Here is a 20,196-nt window from a genome sequence, read left to right on the forward strand (position 1 = left end):
AGAATTCTTGCCATTTGCAACAATATGGATGGAGCTAGAGTAGAACACTAAGTGAAATAAGTCAGTCAGAGAAAGACAAACACAATATGATTTCACCCCCATGTGGAATTTAAGAAACAAATAAGCAAAGGGAAAAAGAGAGAGAGAAATCAAGACACAGACTCTAATTATAGAGAACTAATAGTTACCACAGGGGAAGTGGGTGGGGGATGGGTGAAACAGGTGATGGGGATTAAGGAGTGCACTTGTGAGGGCATTGGGTAATGTATGGAATTGTTGAATCACTATACTGTACACCTGAAACTAACTGGACTAGAATTAAAATGAAAACTTAAAAAAAGAGGCTCCCCCAGGAAGGAAAAATACAACAAAATAGTTATCCACAGTAGTTAAGATTTTGAGTTATTCTGGTGTTTTATCCTTTTCCAATTTCCAAATTTTCAACAATGTACATCTATTACCTCTAAAGTCAGAAAAAAACATACCTTAAACATTTAGAATGAGGTAAACTCTGTTTTACTTGCATTCATCCATAGTAAATGGAATGCAGTTCAATCAGGCTATGGCAGTAGCATCTACCTGGCTTCATATTAAAGTCACTTGGAGCACTTTTAGCTATTTATCTATTTACTGTTTTACTTTGATGAGGACTTTATTTTCCAAAGTTAAAAATAAGCTAAGTTCGCCATGTGCTCACTAAAAACTATTAATATTCTATCAGGTTCCTGACATCTTTAGCCCATCCCCCTTCACAGCTGGGCCTCACGCCTGGCTGAATGCTCAGTCCCACCGCTGTCATGGGGGCCAATCCTGGCTTTAGAAGCAAGGGCTGAACTAGGCTCCATATAACTTTTAGGGTCTAAGCATTAAGCCTTGCTACTGTCTACTACAGACATTATCCAGGTCTAGTAATGTGCTTTGCCTGACTAACCAAACATCTGACTCTCTTTTGCTCCAGGCAAGGCAACAGGCAAAACACCAAAGTCTTTCTAGAACTGGGGCTTGGGATGTCTCTTCCATTTCCTTTTCTTTTTCTCTACCACAAAGTTTAGGATCCACTGATGACTTTCCCAGGTGTTGCTTACCTGTCAGATTGCCTGTTAGGACATGGGGAGCATCAAAATTATGATTCTAATTTAATTCATCAGTGGGGAGGAGGAAGCCTGGAGTCAGCATTTTGTAAGCTCCCCAGGTGACTTTGATGTACAGGCAGGGTCTAGAACCCCTGGTTTCTTTGGATTAAACTTGTAGAGTTAAAGCCTGCTAAGTATGATGGATCAAATGAACGATAAAAACTGATGAAAATAAGGTATCCATCCATTCCTGGCATGTTTTCCCAGCCCTCATGTGTCACCCTATACCTCCTCCATGAATTTAACTAGTTTATCTACCCCTACAACTAGAACCATTTCTAGCTCCCAAGCTACAAACTATATTTCCATATAGCTACTGGCCATCCATAAGTCTATTCCATAGATCTCTCAACTCCCCATATCCCAGACTTGCCAGCTGGTCCTCTCTCCCTGGCCTCTTGTCATGTCACATCAATGATGACAACACCACCCATGCTACTCCCAAGTTCAACATCTCTAATTCATCTCTGACTCATTCATTTATCCCTAATATCAAATTCTATGGACCCATGGGTTATAAATGTATCAGCTTTCAAAAGTCAGCCCAGAGAAAGAAATATAGCAAGAGTCTGGGTGTGATACAGGAAAACAGAAAGCACATTCAACATCAAAATGCATTCAAAGCTCAATCTGTAAAACACACAGGTCAATGCCCCAGTTTACAATCCTTGTATGGAGTCTCCCTCCTCTGTATCTCTCTCCTGACTCTGTCTTCTCTCCTTTTGCCACTGACATAGTCAGACTCTCATTTCTTACCTGAGCTACTAGGGACAATAATCTGACTGTCATATATCTTCTGCAGTAGTGCCTGAGTCCTCACTAGACACAGAACTACTCACCTGACCTTGAAGCCTGCCTACCCGGGTTTGACTCCCACCTCCACCAGTACAGTGTGATCTTGGACAAGTGACCTAAACTCTCTGGGTTTCAGTTTCCTCATCTATAAAATGGGAATAATAATTATGATACTTGCTTCATGAAGGTGTTGTAAAAATTACATTAATCAATATTTATAAACTTCTTAGACCAATTCCTGACACAAAACAAATACTTGCTATTATTATGTGTATACATGCTATTCTACTAGTAAAAGAAGTTCAGCTCCTTTAAGAAGCATTTCTGGCTCCCCACACTCTGGACCTTCTACCTTCTAGCCTGATCCCTCACTACGTCACTCCCACACACCAGCATTTGCCACACTAGATTATTCATTCGTAATTTCCTGCCTCCTGGCCTTTGCTTACCCTTTTGTTGCCTGGGATGCCCTTATCCTCACTGCTGGCTATGGAAATTCTGTGAATTCTTCAAGTCCAGCTCATAGGCAAACTTATCCTTGACCCTTTACTGATGGCCCATCTTGGAATTAGTCTCTCCCTCCTAGGCTATGTATTTGCCCTTCATTTTTTGTATTTAACAATTGTGCCTTATGTGATAGGAGGCATTTGTGGCCTCCTTCTTTCTCCTACCTCCCCTACAAGCTCCTATTGTCCATGAAACTCTAAGTTCCTGAAGGCCGGATTCTTGTCTTGTTCATGTTTTAAACACATTCAATATTTTACATTTCTGTTTTATGACCTTGTACCTAGCAAAGTGCCTCGTGTAAAGGAAGTTTTGCTAAAGTTTTGTTAAAGAGAATTGTTAAATGTGTATAGACATTCTCATGTCTATTCCAAGCTGAAACAGACACTCAGTAATTATCTGGTGACTATAAATAGGGTGTGAAATTGGACACTCAGGGCAAAATAAACTCTCTGAGATCCAGTGGTCTGACCTGGGTGTCTACACTGATGAGACTAATGCTACAAATTCAAGGTATCCATTGCTCTTTGTCTGTTCAGACCTTTTTGGTTATAAGTAATATGAAACTGAATTCAAACCAGCTTAAACAATAAAGGGAACTTGGTGCCACCTGATAATGACGTAGATAAGTTCAGCAAGACTTGCTCCAGTAGCTCAACAGTGTCACCAAAGACCCAATTTCATTTGGTCTCCAATCTGTCTTCCACATGCTGTGTTGAACCCAAAGGCTGGTTTCACTTACGGTCACAAAGTGACTGTAAGCTACTAGCAGCTACTGGGGAATAAATGCTTCCTCATTTACGTGCACTGGCAGGTCCACCATGTTGCACAACTCCAGAGTACACCATTCATAGAACTGAATTAATCATAATGCCAAAGATACCTACAAGGTTCTGAGCACCCAATTCTGATGGAGGTGGGGGGCAGGTTTCTACACCATCATGCAATTCTCAGACACCTGGGTGCCCTATAATTCAACTAAATTCTGACACTATCTATCTGGAGATAGCATCAGATTCCACCGGTTAAGAGTCCAATCCCACAAGCCTGCTCCCCCCACCTCAGATGCCAGTTGCAAGTCTAGGTTATCATCTGTTCTCCCAACCAGCCAGCTACAGATCAGAGGTTCTAAAGGCTACATCCTTCCTTGTTTTTTGAGGGGTTTTTTGTTTTCTGCTAGAGTGGCTTACAGAACTCAGAGAAACATTTAACCTACTAGATTACCAGTCTATTAGAATATGTGTGTGTGTGTGTGTGTACATATATATATATATCATATACGTACCATATATTACAATATGTATACACACACACACACACACACACACACACACACACACACAATCCAGAAACAGTCAAATGAAAGAGATGCATAGGGCAACATAGGGGGAAAGGGCAGCAAGCTTCCATGCCCTCTCTGAGAATGAGTGCCACTCTCCTGCCTCTCCATGTGTCCACCAACCCAAAAGTTCTCCAAATCCTGTCCTGGGTTTTTATGGAGGCTTCATTAAGAGGATAGGGCAGGGGGAGGGGGTACTGAAAGTGCCAACCCTGTAATCACATGGCAACCAGCCCCAAACCTCAGGTGCTTTCCAAAAGTCACTCATTTGTATAATAAAAGATACCTTTCTTGCACTCACCTCTTAGGAAATTCCAAGGGATTTAGAAGCTCTGTGTCAGAAATGGGCATGAAGACCAAATATATAATTCTTATTACGAATCACAATACCACAGTGCCCTGGATTTGTGCAATGCAATGGCCCTGTCCACCAGAAAGAGGAACTTTCTCCAGATGGCTTCCATAGAAAAGAGAGGAAACTTCTTTACAAGTAGCCTTCAGGAAACATCTTGTTACATTTGTGGATCTCATTTTGTCTGCTAGTCAAAGCCACAGAATGGGACCATTTGTATTGATCATATTAGACTTTATGTTTGGGAGACCCAGGGCTACTGTCAACAGAAAGAAAACCAACGATTCAGCTAATAGAGATCAGAGAAGATAGTGTTTGCTCCATCTAATTATATAATATACATACTATGTACATACACACACACAAATATACACACATATACATGCATGTGAAGAGTTAATATATGCTTATGTATATAATAAGACTGTAATTTTCATTTGCTCAACAAACTATGTGCCGAATACAAAGAACATTATTCAGTCTCTACCTTCAAGAGATGCATAGTGCTTTCACTTTTCTTCCTCTCCTTTATTACCAAGTCAAAGTAGCTGAATCCTTCCCTTATCTTTGATATAACCTCCTTGGAATCTATGTTTCTAGTATGTACCTTTGTTTTGTCTTTAAGGTAACTCAGAGGATCACATTTAAGCCATTAACATGTGGTTAGAAACTGAGGAACTATAAAGAAGTTATGACTGTGTCCTGGTGGGCATCTCTCCAAGGGTGACTAAGGCCATGCCAGCCATAGAGAAGGGACTGCTCAGCTCAGACTGACCAGGGACCACCATGGACCCTATGCACAGCCTTGGGAGACAGGCAGATTTCCATCACTAAATACTCCCAGAGCTATTCCAGTCATTCAACCCACATTTGCTACTTATCTAGGAAGATATATTTGGCTTTTTTTTTTTTTTTTTTTTTTTTTTAGTGAATGATGTATTTACACTAGATCCCAGACATTTGAGACAGAATTCAAACAATGATTTCTGATCTCGAACAAAGTCCAGATTTCCAGTTTTACTGGAGTTAAATCATTCAGATGAAACTGAGGAGACAGAAAGTCGGGGCTTAGCTGTTTATTAGTTATTTTATTCTGAATAAGTCACTTCACCTCTTTAGGTTTCAATTTCATTAATCAACAACTGGATGCAGAAGACATCTTTTGGGTGCCTGTTATGAGTCAGGTTATGGCCAGGTTATGTGCTGGATGCTCAGGATATAACCATAAAGGCAATCCCTTCATCTGCAAAGTGAAAAGGAGGCCTAGCTTATGTCAACTTCTGTCCTGCTATAAAGATTGTGTGCTCTGGAGATGGAGACAGCAGGTATGTGTCCCCAAGCTCTGCAGTAGTGACTCATCAGTAATGGGTTGTGATGAACGTGGAGCCCATCCCTAGATCTCCCCTCTACCTCTTGGTGCTGGAATAGCATGATCAGGGTGTAAACTGCATCCTGCCAAGGCCTGCAGAACTCTGACTTTTGGTGATTCATCATTTAGTTTATAGATTAGTAGGTTATAAATATCCTATCCAAAATAAGTCATATATTCTCCTTTCCTTAAAGTATATTCCCAGAAGAACAGGTGTGCTTTATCTCCTTTCATATAAACATCAGAGCCTGACCCCGTAAGTTCATTAAAAAAAAGAATCCATTGGTGGGTGGTAAAATTCCTTTTGGACTCTCTGGCTGTTCACAGAGTTGTTTTCAAAGTGATCGGTGATCATGTGGACAGCAAGGAGAAATTAATCACATTGGAGGTTTGTCTGCTGCTATAAACCAACTGAAGATAATGGTGCCTGTGGCTGTGAGGCACAGGGGAAGGAGAAATGGAATTAGAGCCATAGAAGCTGGGTTTGTTTAAGTCTCAGTCAACCTACCAGAGAAATGTTGGGTATGACATTAGCTTCTCTGAATCTCAATTTTCTTATCTTCAAAATGGGTTTGCCTACTTCTCAGAGTTGTTATAAAGCTCACAAGAGATAATGTGTTTGAAAAGTACTCTACAGATGTGAATTATCATTGTGTGTCAGGATTTAAAACATTTCTCTTAGAATAAAGATGATAAAGATCCTCCAGGGATCCCTGGGTGGCGCAGCGGTTTGGCACCTGCCTTTGGCCCAGGGCGCGATCCGGGAGACCCTGGATCGAGTCCCACGTCGGGCTCCCGGTGCATGGAGCCTGCTTCTCCCTCTGCCTGTGTCTCTGCCTCTCTCTCTCTCTCTCTCTCTCTGTGACTATCATAAATAAATAAAAATTAAAAAAAAAAAAAAAAAAAGATCCTCCAGAGGGCAACTACTCATTAGCTGGAATCGTACTTTTTAATCTGGATGGAACCAAGATAACCATCCAGCTCATCCATGCTACTTCACAGAAACTAAAGGCCAGAAAGGCTGAGTAACTCCCCCAAGACAGTAGTATTAGACACCATTAAAAAAAAAAACAACAAAACAAAACCCTATAGGGACACCTGGGTGGTTTAGTGGTTGAGCATCTGCCTTCGGCTCAGATCATGATCCTGGAATCCTGGGATCAAGTCCTGCATCAGGTTCCCCACAGAGAGCCTGCTTCTCCCTCTGCTTATATCTCTGCCTCTCTTTCTGCATCTCTCATGAATAGATAAATAAAATCTTTTTAAAAAATCTACAAATGGTTTTTAGAATTGGGGTTACATCATTTTACATAATAAGAATTCCAGAGAACAGACTATTTCAGAAAGTCAACATTATTAAGACACAGATCTTCATCTCATGTTGGCACAGGACAATAACCAAAGAGAGGAAGAGGTGTGTGTATGTGCGCACATGTGTATGCATGTGCACACATGTTGGGAAAGGCAGAGGGAGAAAACTCCCCTTACACAGCTTTCTTTCACTATAGGGACATAAATACTTTCTAGAGGCCCCCAGCAGACTTTCCCTCAAGTCTCATTAACCAGAACTGAGTTACATGCCTATCCTTAAGCCAATTACTAACAAAAAGAATAAAGAATATCATTGTATGGTTAGGTGATTCATGATTTTTGTCCTGAAACCATCTTCTCCTAGTATGTTGTTGACCCATGTCTAATAATTCTGAGTTTCTATTATTAAAAAGAAACAGTGGGCAGTAGTTATTGGGCAGGCAACCAACAGGTTCTGCATCCTGTCAAAATAGTCCTGTTCTTTTCAGAATTTGATATTACTGGTGGTATACTGGATAACTAGTGGCTCTTGTCATATAAAGAAATGACTCCATATCCATGGTCTCAGTCCTTCTACATACAGATGAATTTCTTCAAGGTTTGTGATCTTTTATAATATGTGAGTATTTCAGTCTATTCTTCATTCTGCAAATATAGCAACGCTTGATTAAACTCCAATAAATTAACTCCTAAATAAGAACATTACCTAAGTTATCTATTCATTGATTCCAAACATTGAGTTCCTACTATGTACTAGGAACTATTCTTGGTGTGATTTATACGTGGTATTGAGATCAATGTTCAACTACTTGGAAGAGCAAAGTAACTAAATGCCTAATCTATTAAAGAGATCTTTTGAAAACAATATTTATAGAAATTTGAGGTTATTAAGACCTATCATAAAGAAACAAAATCATAAAGGAAAATTTCAAGTTGCCAAAAAGTTTTAAAATTTCAACACACTCAAAATCAACATGTTAAAAGGTAAAAAAACTAGGAAAAATATTTGTAATATCTTTAAGAGAATGTTGTTCTTTAATACATAGAAAGCTTTTATAAATCAATAAGAAAAACAGGACAACCTTAAAAAATGGCCATAGAACATGAGGATATGTTATAAAAATAAGAAATGGAAACTGTCAATAAATAGATCTAATATGTTCAACCTTGCTAGTAGAGTGCATAAAGTTGTATGTTTAAGCAATATACCGCAATTTTAATTTATTAAATTGTCAAGTAATATTAACAAGTGTTAGTATGAGTGGGTGGGAAATAAGCATCCTCATATATTGCTGGTGAGAGTATGAACTGGCTGAGATTTTGGGAATGCAATTTCCTTATATGCAACAAAGCCTTAATAAGGGGCACATCTTTTGATCCAGAGATTCTCCTTCTAATCATTTATCCCCCTCAAAATCATCAAGGGCACGTGCAAAGATGTTTTGAATCAATCTGTTATCGTTGCTTATAACAGCACTTGAAACTCAGTAGATTCCAAGTACAGACACCAAAGTTAACTATAAATTGAGCTGGACTTAGTTCTGGAGCCTATTACAATTTTATGAATTGTGGACTTTAAAAATAAAAGAGTATTTAAATTTTCACGCTCTGTTTAGTTTTTAGAATAAAAGTCTCCTTGATAATCTCCATGATCCTTTTGTAAGAAGGAATAACCGAAACATATAAAGAAAAAATTACCTTCACCTTCAAATTTTTAAAAAATGCTTTAAAAATAATGTTTTAAATGGGATCATCTAGTGAAAATTAACCTTAAAAGGTGATATTAAAAATTTTTTAAGATGAACTTACAGGTGCTACAAATTTAAAAAGAAAAATAAAAAAGCCTTTTAAACTAAAGCCATGAAAGAGTTTAAATGTGGGAGAAAGCAAACCTTGGGCCAGAGAGCTGTATGCAGCAGGCCTTTCTGTGATGTCTTAGATTTTTGAATTGTTTTACAGTTACTACTATTTAACCCTTAGTTATTAATATTTAGTGTTTAAATTCTGAAATTTTGGATTTTCATATTTAGAATTATGGTGTGTACGTTACTTAAGAATCAACTGGTTATGAAGGTAATTTTTGAAAGAATTTAAATTTTTGTTGAGAGTTTTAAGACTTCCTCAGGGTATGTGGTAAGTGCTCCAAGGTAAGTAAACATAATAGCAGCTAACATTTTTTTTTATTATTATTGGAGTTTGACTTGCCAACATATAACACCCAGAGCTCATCCCATCAAGTGCCCTCCTCAGTGCCCATCACCCAGTCACCCCATCCCCCCAACCACCTCCCCTTCCACTACCCCTTGTTTGTTTCCCAGAGTTAGGAGTCTCATATTTCGTCATCCTCTCTAATTTTTCCTAATCATCTTCCTTCCTTTCCCTTATAATCCCTTTCACTATTTCTTATATTCCCCATATGAGTGAAACCATATGATTGTCCTCCAATTGACTTACTTCACTCAGCATAATACCCTCCAGTTCCATCCACGTCGAAGCAATTGGTGGGTATTCGTCCTTTCTGATGGCTGTGTACACATCCAGTGTAGCATCTTGTGGCAGGCCAGAAAGAGCTGGCATGATCTATTCAGGGTACTATAACAGAAGAACATGCAGCCAAGAATACTTTATCCAGCAAGGCTGTCATTCAGAATAGGAGAGAGAAAGAGTTTCCAAGATAGGCAGAAACTGAAAGAATATGTGAACACCAAATCAGCTCTGCAAGAAATAGTAGCTAACATTTAGTGAGTACATACTGCATGCCTGGCATTGCTTTAAGTTCTTTGGATATATTAACTCACTAAATGTTCACCCCTGTAGGGTGGCACCATTATTCTCCCCATTCTACAGATGAGGAAACAGAGACACAGAACAGCCTCCTCAGGGACACACTACCAGCTCAAGGCAAAGCAGGGATTTAACCCCAAACGTTCTTACTCCAGAGGCCCAGCTCCAATCATGAGGCACAGCTGCCTCAACGACCTAAGTAACATTCGGTATTTGGCTACAGAAAATAAAGATGATGCCACGTGGCACAAGGAGGAGATGTCCGTTGTGTTTCCCACCTGACTCTCCAGACAAATCATCCAGGCAAAGTTGTGAAAAATAGAGTCCAGAATCCGAATCTCCTGAGGTGGGAGCCAGAGAACGGCCTTTTTACCAGGTCATGGAATAATTGCTAATGCTTTCAGTGTTACTACGTGCCAAGCACTGAGCTTACTGCTTTCCACACCTGACCTCGTTGCATCCTCACACAAACTCCATGTGCTTGATATTCTTTATACTCTTCCCGTTTTAGGCTTGAGGAAATAGAGGCTTTAGAGAGATTAGGTAATATGTCCAAGGTCACACAGCTCATGGGCAGTCAGATCAGAACTCCAAGAGCCTCCAAACCTTGACCTCTTACCTCTGCGCATGCCGTGCAAGGGCAGGGCTCAGGGAGAAAGTGCCACATGTGGCTGCACCAAAGCATTCCCAGGCAACCAGTGAGGCAGGCTCTAGGGAATGTAGTGCCCACCTCACAACAAGTAGAGGCCTGCCTAGGCTGAGGGACCAGTGGGTGGGTTCTGGACGAGAGGACAGCGGGCACAAAACAAGTGAGGGCCCCGTGAGCCACATAACAGACATCAGCCCACAGAGGTAGGCTGCAAACACCACTGAGAGTTGAAGTGCAGAGTAGGGTATATGTGGCCTGGACCAAACCCCTAGCAGGGTAGAACCTGAAAATCTGGTACCTTCTCAGCCTCTCAGGACCTGGTAAGAATAAGCTGCCCTGCTCATCCCGAAACCCATGAAATTCAAAATAAAAACAAAACTGAATAACAAATTAAAGGAAACTCAACAAAGCTCTAATTTTCTTTTCTCATCATGATGACTTTGACGCTATTTGAAATATCAAATACCAATTTATTTTAACTGCCCTAACCATTAACTTTGTCTGCTCTGGGACACCAGCTTTTAATCATGGCTAAGGTTCCATTCAGCTACATCTTTGCCATCAGTTAAAGTTTCCTTTATGGTAAATTATGGTCACTGTGTTCATGTGGGAAGGGGAAATTTCCTGCTTCAACTTGAAACTGAGGTGTCAATATGATAAATATCAGGATAATAAGGCGGATATGAGACAGAGTCTTCCACCATCTCTCTCTCTCTCTCTCTCTCTCTCTCTCTCTCTCAACGTAACAGCTCAGAGAACCTGGAATATAAAGCAGGAATCAGAGAATGGAGAGAAGAGAAGATTTGCAGAAATCTTAGAAGAAAACCGTGCTCTGAACTCTCCCTCTACCTTTTCATGAGGTTTGAGGAGTACACCATGAGAGGTCTTTCCTGGATCCCCTTCACTGAGCCCAATGGATCCCAAGATTGTGAGGGTTTGCACTGCCAGGAACTGTGGGAGGCTATGCAGTCACCTGGGAAGCAGGTAGCCTCAGATGAAGGAAGCTGGGGATGGCCAGCTGCCCTGGAATGACAGAGGCAGCACAAGGCAGAGTCAGAGACGGGGCAATGTCCCTCTAGGGAGCCTTAGCCACCTGCCAGGTCCCAACAATCTGACTAGGAACTGCTCTGCCCCTTATTTTCTCCCCTCATGCCACTCTATCCTGCCACTCTGGCAAGGGAAAGAAAAAGTAATCAGTGAGTAGGGAAGGAAGATTGCTGAGGCAAGGATAACTGCAGGACCACTGAAAGGTGTTGAAGGTGGAGGGGAGATTTGCTGCTGGGTCAAGTGCAGAATATTTATTATTACAGTGGAGGCTTTCTGTCTTCTGATTCAAGACTACATGACTCGAGGGAACTCAAGGTTGTCACTTTCCTATGGATGAGCATAAAAGTCACAGCCTGCCTGATTTTTCACCTGAGTAGGGAACATGATCAACACCACCTTCAAATAGAGTTTAAAGGTACCAAGGGAAGCAAAAATAAAGTTATCTTGAATCATCAAAAGATGTACTTGTTTACTATACTGCTCTCACTAACATTTATCAGGCACCTACTTTTTGCCAGGCACTATATGCCAGGGAAACGGCTCACTATCTTACTTAAAGCACAAAACAGCCCTTTTACGAAGTGTAAACCTCCTCATTTTTACAGATAACTGGGGCTCAGAGAGGGTAAGTGATTGACCAAGCTGAAATTTGAGCCCAGTTGTGTGGTATCTACTACAAATGCTACAGTGCCCTGGGATGGGAGTGCCTGCAGCATCCTGTAAAAAGAGCTCCTCCTTGGAGGCTTGGGGTGGTGGGGATATTGATAACTTGTTCTGTACTAGAATCGCAGAGACGAGGATTGTCACCCACGCATAGAGACAGCAATGGATACACTCCTGGGAGGTCATCTGATTTGAACTGCATTTCAGGCAGCAGCAGGGATGAACATACTCCATGGAACCACTCCATACCTCACCCTGGCAACCTGGCATGGAGGCACATTACCACCTCCGATGGTGGGTAAGGCATGTTAATAGATACCAACCTTGGTGCCACTGGCACCATTCTGGAATAGACAAGCCACAAACACCCAAGATGGCAAAATATGTACCAAGTAGAGCGTCTCAATCAGCAGGCAGGCAAAGCAAAAAAGGTAGAGTTTAGAATTTTACAAAAAGATGCTGTTTGAAACTACTATGAAATGTATGCTGTGATAGGAGTAGGGTCTTTCAGTAATTAGGGTCAGTGTTTGAACAGAAAAACCTCATTTTCATCAATCTTTAACCTAATGTGTCAGGAAACTGGATAGGTGACTTTTTTTTTTTAAACTTTTCATAAAGTCCCAATAAATTAGGTTCAAACTAACTTGTAAATTTCCAGGCAATCCACATGTCACTCCCCACCCCCAAACCCCTACCCTCTCCACCTCCCACCTCCGGAAACCACATAAACATATCAACAGAAGCAGGTTCCTCTCAAGGACAGGCTGCTGCATTCTTCAGATTACTAAATCCTCATGAAAAGCCACCATTGTCCTGGCAAGGCATTCAAGCCACCCAGATCGACTGAGTCTCCTACCAAATCGCCCATTTCAGGCCAGAGGGGGTTCCCAGCCAGCCTCAGAGAGGTAATTGCACCAGTGCATGGGGGCAGGGGTGGGGTGGGGGGAAGGTCACTAATTTATCTTAGTGGGGTGCTAACTTTGAAGCACACTGAAGGCTACTTAAATGTTAACATTCGAAGGGGAAAGCACAAACACCCAGCTTTCAAGCCATCAAATTTTTCTTTTAAGAGATAACCACTTCTGACTCAGAAGACAAATATTAAAAATAAAAATACCCAATCCAAACAAAAACCAGACCAGGTCTCCACCATCCATACGATCTTGGTGGTCTCCAGGTGAAAGAAACGTAGTGTGTGTGTGTGTGTGTGTGTGTGTGTGTGTGTAAGCACAGCCCAACACAGGTTTCTTTTTTTTTTTTTTAAGTTTCTTTCCCCTTACCTTTCAAGGGTTAGCTCAGTTATACAAATTCATCTGACCAAAGTAAATCCCATTTTATAAGTGATGAAACATGGCTTATGAAAGATAAATAGAAAAAGATATTTCATTAGAATGAAGGGGAAAAAAAAAACCCTCAAACAACAATCCTCTCACCTAACCCTGGATTCAGTAAGAGGAAAATTGTCTTAAAGAATTCAAATAATGAGGCTTAAGTCATGACACTGCTGCATGTTTTAGAAGCTGCTTGTTCCTCCTTTCAGGTTCTTCTCTCTGTAAATAAATAAATAAATAAATAAATAAATAAATAAATGCAGGAGAAGTTTACAAAGATGAACAAAATTAATGTTCTTTATTTGCATTCAAAGCTAAAATTTAGTTGTGAAAGCCAGAGCATAAGCTGAAAACAGGAGCTTCCGAGGCTCAGATTTTGACTTTTTCCTTTTCTCCGGGTCTGTTCATTAGAAGCCTCTTCTCTCTCTCTCTCTCTCTCTCTCTCTCTCTCTCTCTCTCTCTCGCATTAATTTGACTCTTCTTCCAGTCCATGACTCACCCACGGGAATGAGAGCTGCACCCAGCCAGCTCCTCCAGCAAAAATGCCTCTTCCGAAAAAAAAAAATCAGCTGCACCTTTCTGGCTCTCGCAGGAAAAACTTGGAGGAAAGAGAGTAGGACCAAACTGTCATTCTAACTTCTCTCCCACAATAAAATCTTTCTGAAAGAGATTTGGAATGAGGAAGGGCAGAGATGTTGAAAAAGAAAATGAGACAAGCTTTCTATTATAAGTGGGTTCATTAGCCTAATTAAGCATCTTCAGCTTCCTGCCTCTCTCCTAGCAATCACTGAAAATCTAAAACGGTGAAGGGAGGATCTGATACTATCTCAAAAGGGATTTGGAGGGTTAAAGGGTCCCTTATTTTGTGTATGTAGACATAGCACACACATGGATGGCTGTAGTCCAACTGCAGTGAGTGCAGGACTTCAGCACTGAAGAACCAAAGCAAAACATAAAGTCTGAATTATTCTTTTTTTTCTCTCTTAATTCCCATCCTGTCTGGACAAAACTCTGCCTTTATTCCATGTCTTTGCATCAAGACCATCTGAGGAGGAAAAAAACCCCACCAAGCAAACAAACAAAAACCAAGCAACCCTGGATTTAATATAATCTTCAGATGTTGAACTCATAAGAAATGGTATCCACAATGGCTTAAACTCTGTGCTTGCCTTTTTCTCCCCATCTCCAACGAAGCCTCTCTTTCTTGCTTTCCTTGTCCTTCTTTGCTATTGTAGCCAGAGGAGTGAACTCTGTATTGGATATTTGAGGCCAGGTGTGAGGTACTTAGATTAACCTTGGCAGAGATACCAAAGATTAATTTCAGAAAAAATATAAGTTGGCAGAAGATATCGCATAGATGTTTCCCCAGGAACAGGATTAACAAAGAAAAATAAAAGAAAAAGACATTACATCCGGCATATTTCAAAGTCATGAGAAAACACATGGATTGTATAAAATAAGAGTAAGATCCAAGTTGGCTCAATTCATGAAGAATTAAGGAAGCAGCAATAAAAGTATGAGACAACATGGATACAGCGACAACCTTCCCTTATTCCGCACTCATCTTGCCCCCAAAACACATGCATACACACAAACTCCATAAATGCCTTCCACAAACTTTCTTTGAATGTTTTTATTGGGATTTTCTCTTCACTCATCACTGACAGCCTCACAGTTCTTTTGAGACCCAGAATCCAGTGTGTATATTCACCCACATGGCCCAATCCCATACTAGTCCTTTACATCACCCCAAACAACTTCACCACCAAGAACTGTCCTCACAGACCACCATCTGTCTGTCTTCTAACTCTCTTATTCCTTTATTCCTACCAAGTCTAACCTTCCACACCAAGGCTTCCCTACTGTTCTTTTCCTTTGGCCTCTCTGCTTTCATTTCTGTCCCTATTCAGCTTGGATTTCAAAGCACTTATTTCAACAATGCCCTGTCTAGGCTATCTGATTCAGATTCCTGACTCTGAGAATTTCCCAGGCTCTCCTCTCCCTCCACTCCCCTCCAAGAGCAACTGACACTCACTGGAAAGATCAATGCAATATAAATACCTACTCTTGAACTCCTGTGGCTACTCTCTCTTGCTGAAGACCCTCTTCCTGAAGCATTTTTTAGGGGCATTCAAAACTCGTCACCAGGGACACCTGAGTGGCTCAGTGGCTGAGTGTTTGCCTTTGGCTCAGGTCGTGATCCTGGGGTCCTGGCATCGAGTCCCACATCAGGCTCCCCACGGGGAGCCTGCTTCTGCCTCTGCCTATGTCCCTGCCTCTCTCTGTGTCTCTCATGAATACATAAAATCTTTAAAAATACTCATCATCATATTCCTTCCACGTATCACAGTTCTCTTGCAACTATTCTTGGCATCTAAACCCACCTCTTTCTCTGCCTATCATCAAGCTAAGTGCCATATCTTGCTGATTTCATCTCCATGATAATTTTTAAATAACTCTCTTCCTTTCAGTTTCAGTTGGTATTACCAATGCCCCAGTTAATTCCCCACATCCCAGCAGTTTCAAAAGACTCCAGCCTGCCAATTCAATCCTGCTTCCTCTTTCTCATCATTCAATCCTGCAATCATTTCAATCCTATGAAGAAGCCTTCAGTGGTCCCTTGTTGACTACGAACCCAATATACACCCTGCAGCCTGGCACAAATCCATCTATATACAACAAAGCCCTAACCTGCCTTTCTAGTCTCATCCCCTGCTACTCAGCCATTCTTTAGCCAAAATGGAAATAAACATAATTTTCACATTTCTATACTTTATCAAGTCCCATCCACCCTCATCTCTCAGACTTCTGCCATTTTTCTAGGCTCTTCTCAAATGCCTTCTCTTCCATGGAGCCTCACTGGCAAGTGATCTTTCTTTCCTTCAGGCTCCACTGTAGATTTTTGCATCACCAAGGGTGAATTTATCTCACTCTAGCCTTGGAATTTACTTCTGTACTTGTCTATATTGGAAGCCTCCTTGGGAGTGCTTTGCATTTCTACAGGGTTTGTAAAGTGCCTTCCATAATATAGGAATGGCATAAATATGTGTGCAAAGGGGTAAAAAAAAAGAGTAAAACAGCCAGCTGGATCTTGCATTTCAATTTTCCACTCTGCTCTTAATTGGAGAGGATGGGGGAGGGATGCAGGAGGGGTCCAGTAGATCCTTTCACCTCTCTGGGTCTTGTTCTCTTTCTTGAAAAAGGAGAGCTCTTGAAGGTCTCTCAACAGTCTAGCTCAAATGCAATCTAATTCTTCTAGCTATATAAATTTGGAAAAATACTGACAAGCTTGATTTGCCACTTACATAGGAAAAATCTCCCCAAACAGGTAGTTCCAGGAACTTCCAATCACACCATTGTCACCACTAGGGCTGACTACATATAATTGTACTTAATGGGGAAAGGTCTGGGGAGTGAGGTTGTGATCCCATGCTGTCTGACGTCGCCTAACCTACCCACCCCCAAAATTTTTATGTGCAAATATTTAAATTGCATCTTGTTTCCCCAAGACTTAAAGTGAATTCCACAGAGTCCACCTTTCAAAGTCTTATTGGGTCTGGTGAGAAATGATGACGGGATCAGGGTCTGCCATTATTTATTCTTTAATTTAATTTCCTGAGTCAGTCTCACCTCTCCCTATTCAGACACTCTGAGGGTAAATAGTGACCTCTATTCTCAAAGTGGTGTTTATTTATTTTTAATTTATGTATGTATTATTTAGGTAGCTCCTACTGCAAAAAGACCATACTAATATTCTGCCATTTTGCTTAACTAAAGGAAACATGTTTTTGTTCTATCCTTGTTGTAAACCACACATCATATGACAGAGTAAAGGACATATTTGGCTCTTGCAGAGGACACTGAACATAATGAACATGCTAAGTTTGTAGGATGAATAATATATAATATTGTCATTATATATATTACTTGCATATTAATATGTCATATTAACACTATAACATTCATCTAAAAAAGCAGGAAGGAACTGGAAGAAGGAAAACTCTAGGAAAGTTGCTTGAGCCCCATAGGCCTTGGAAGTAAAACTTCCAGCCAGGATAGTACTGTTGCGAACTGATACTTACAAAATACTTTATTCTCTAACACAGTCTAATTTAATCTGGGTGACAGCCTGATGAAACCAGCAGAACGGGTGTTGTTATACCCACTGAGCAGAAGATGGGACTGACTCCCAACCTACTGTGACAAATGGTACGCTGGGGAGAGTCAGAACCACTGGCCAGGAGTCGTAGGTCCTGGTCCTGTCATCTTGCCACCATATTTGTGCTGCCTGTGAAAGGCACCCGGAAAACATTAATTCCAAAGCTGCCTTTTTTTGAAATGAGAAAAAGAAGGCACAGACTATACCAAGGCCCCCCACCTAGCTGGGCAGAGAATGAGTGAGGCCCAAGCCTTGTGACTCTGCAGTCGAAAGACTCTCCCTGCTTACCAAAAAGGAATAAATTACATAAAAACTAAATGGTCCTGAGGAGGTATTTATTATGCAAGACCAAAGGCATTATACATTTGCAAGAGTCCATGTAAATATTTAAGCCGTGAAAAAATCATCATCATGGCTGAACAGACAATACTACTTGAACAATTAAGAAAATAATATTAGCCTAGGAGTATGGTGCTTATTGTTGCATTCCAATCAAATTTACAATACAGGTAACTTGACAAATTTAGTGATTTTTATATGTTATATATAATATATATAATGATATGTATTATCAAATTTTGTGGCATATAATTATATAACATATAATACAATTATATATAATCAACTAGTGTAGTGTTTCTATGTAAATTTGGTGATATATAATTTATATCATGATATGTATTATATATACATACATCCTGCCGGCAGACAAAAATTAGGCAAAAATAGAAATTAGGTCAGTTGAATGACTTCACATAGCATTACACAATCCAATTTTTAGATTTTCTCCTCTGTCAGTCTTCCAGCATCTGTTTTCTTTTTTCTTTTTTTTGAATCAGAATTTTTTTTTAAAGGATTTTATTTATTTATTCATGAGAGACACAGAGAGGCACAGACACAGGCAGAGGGAGAAGCAGGTTCCATGCAGGAGCCCGATGCAGGACTCGATCCCAGGACCCGCAATCATGCCCTGAGCCAAAGGCAGATGCTCAACCACTGAGCCACCCAGGCATCCCCAGCATCTGTTTTCAACACCGGCAACATCAGTTTAGCCTGGTATTCTGCAGTCTCTTCATCTTGATCCCTCACACCCTGATTTCCTCTCATGTGGTGCTACACCCTCCTCATTAGACTGCCCCCTCCTCTCCACCCCGACACACACACACACACACACACACACACACACACCATATATATAACCCCACACTTCAGTACCCTTCCTCTTCCCTTTTCCTCTGGCTACAAGTCCCTTCCCACCTTTATTTGCCTGCCTCACTTACACTTATCCTGTGAAACTTAAGCATTCTGAGAACTTTACCTAAACTCAGAATAAAGCCTTTCCTGTGTGAGTCAGCAAGTATTCTGGGCATACCTCTATCTTACCCCTCACCGTGTTTCAGTCACATTGCCTGTTCACATCCTCTGTCCAATTAACCAGAATGCAGTTGGTTAAGAATCTTCCCTAGTCTTCAGTGACAAAGAGTTGGTGATTAATGCAGAAACATTCAAATACAGATATCATTAGTGGCGGCAACTCACATAAGCAGCACCTCTTGTAGAAGACTACTTAGCTTAGCTGGTTGATGTATTTAAAAACTCTATGCAGTACCCTTTGTTACTACATCTTTGTCATTTTGCCCTCTTTGTAAAATTCACCCCATCTTTATTTTTTATTTTCCCTTACATATTCATTATATGTTATGCCACCCCTCTTCACTTCCAGTAGGACACTCACAGTTTCATAATCTGATCATTTGTGACAACAGTGAGATTTTTTTTTTTTCTTTAAAACTTGCAATCAGGGCAGCTCAGGTGGCTCAGCAGTTTAGTCAGCTCAGGGTGTGATCCTGGAGACCCAGGATCGAGTCCCACGTCGGGCTCCCTGCATGAAGTCTGCTTCTCCCTCTGCCTATGTCTCTGCCTCTGTGTGTGTGCCTTCCATGAATAAATAAAATCTTTAAAAATAAATAAATAAAAAATAAATAAAACTTGCAATCATTTAAGATATCTTAATTATTAGTGATGTTAATAAATTCCATTTTTACTTAGGAAATCAAAAGTATTTGATTTGTCAGGCTCAATAGTTTCCTTCAAAACATTTAATAAACTGTGATGCACTTAATAAAAGTTACATAAGTAGATTCAGATTGTGCCTATTTGAGAGCTAATGCTTCCAACAAGTATTTTTTTAAAGAATAAATGAATTGGAAATTGTTAAATATTTGATAAATTTCACAGATTAGTAATTGTCTTTCCTGCTCCCTCTGTTCTGAATAATTTTCCCAATCATATTAAACACTGTGGGCATTTTTCAAATATTATTTTTACACATTTTTTTCTCCTTTCTCTTCTACTGTTCTGACCCTGCCGCTGCCCTCCCTGCCAAGCCTGCTAAGCCATGTACAGGTACCACTGTTCCCAGTGCCTAAAGGTATGTCACCACCATTGCAAACACTCCTGTCTGCTGAGCTTGGCTGCCTCTGCCACCTCCCTATGCACTGCCCTGTGAACCTTCTAGATCTGGCTCCCACCATATGGCACTGCCACCACTTCCACTTCTACAAATTCCAGGATGTCGATGTTTTGAAGGTGGCAGTTTCTACTGTGGTGAGGTGGCTTTGCCACCTCAGTGTGTCCCAGGATGCTCATGTGCAGTCTCCTCTGTCCCCAGAACTTAGATATGATTTCATGGAGAGACCAGCTAAGAGCTGCCAGGCTTCTTACTAAGACACACTTGTCCTGTCTCATTCTCCCCTTAGG

The 20,196-nt window shown here is 40.7% G+C and overlaps 1 long non-coding RNA gene across 1 annotated transcript in view; it reads right to left on the reverse strand.

Annotated features, from left to right (window-relative positions):
* LOC144311942 (uncharacterized) overlaps positions 1–13,492 on the reverse strand; it is a 122,080-nt gene extending 108,588 nt beyond the window's left edge. The window contains exon 1 of the long non-coding RNA XR_013377416.1: positions 13,380–13,492. This is a non-coding gene — a long non-coding RNA (uncharacterized LOC144311942). The remainder of the gene's footprint in view (positions 1–13,379) is intronic.
* Positions 13,493–20,196: the final 6,704 nt, after the last annotated feature.

Source organism: Canis aureus, chromosome 4 (genome assembly GCF_053574225.1).
Source record: "Canis aureus isolate CA01 chromosome 4, VMU_Caureus_v.1.0, whole genome shotgun sequence".
In the NCBI taxonomy this organism is placed as follows: domain Eukaryota; kingdom Metazoa; phylum Chordata; class Mammalia; order Carnivora; family Canidae; genus Canis; species Canis aureus.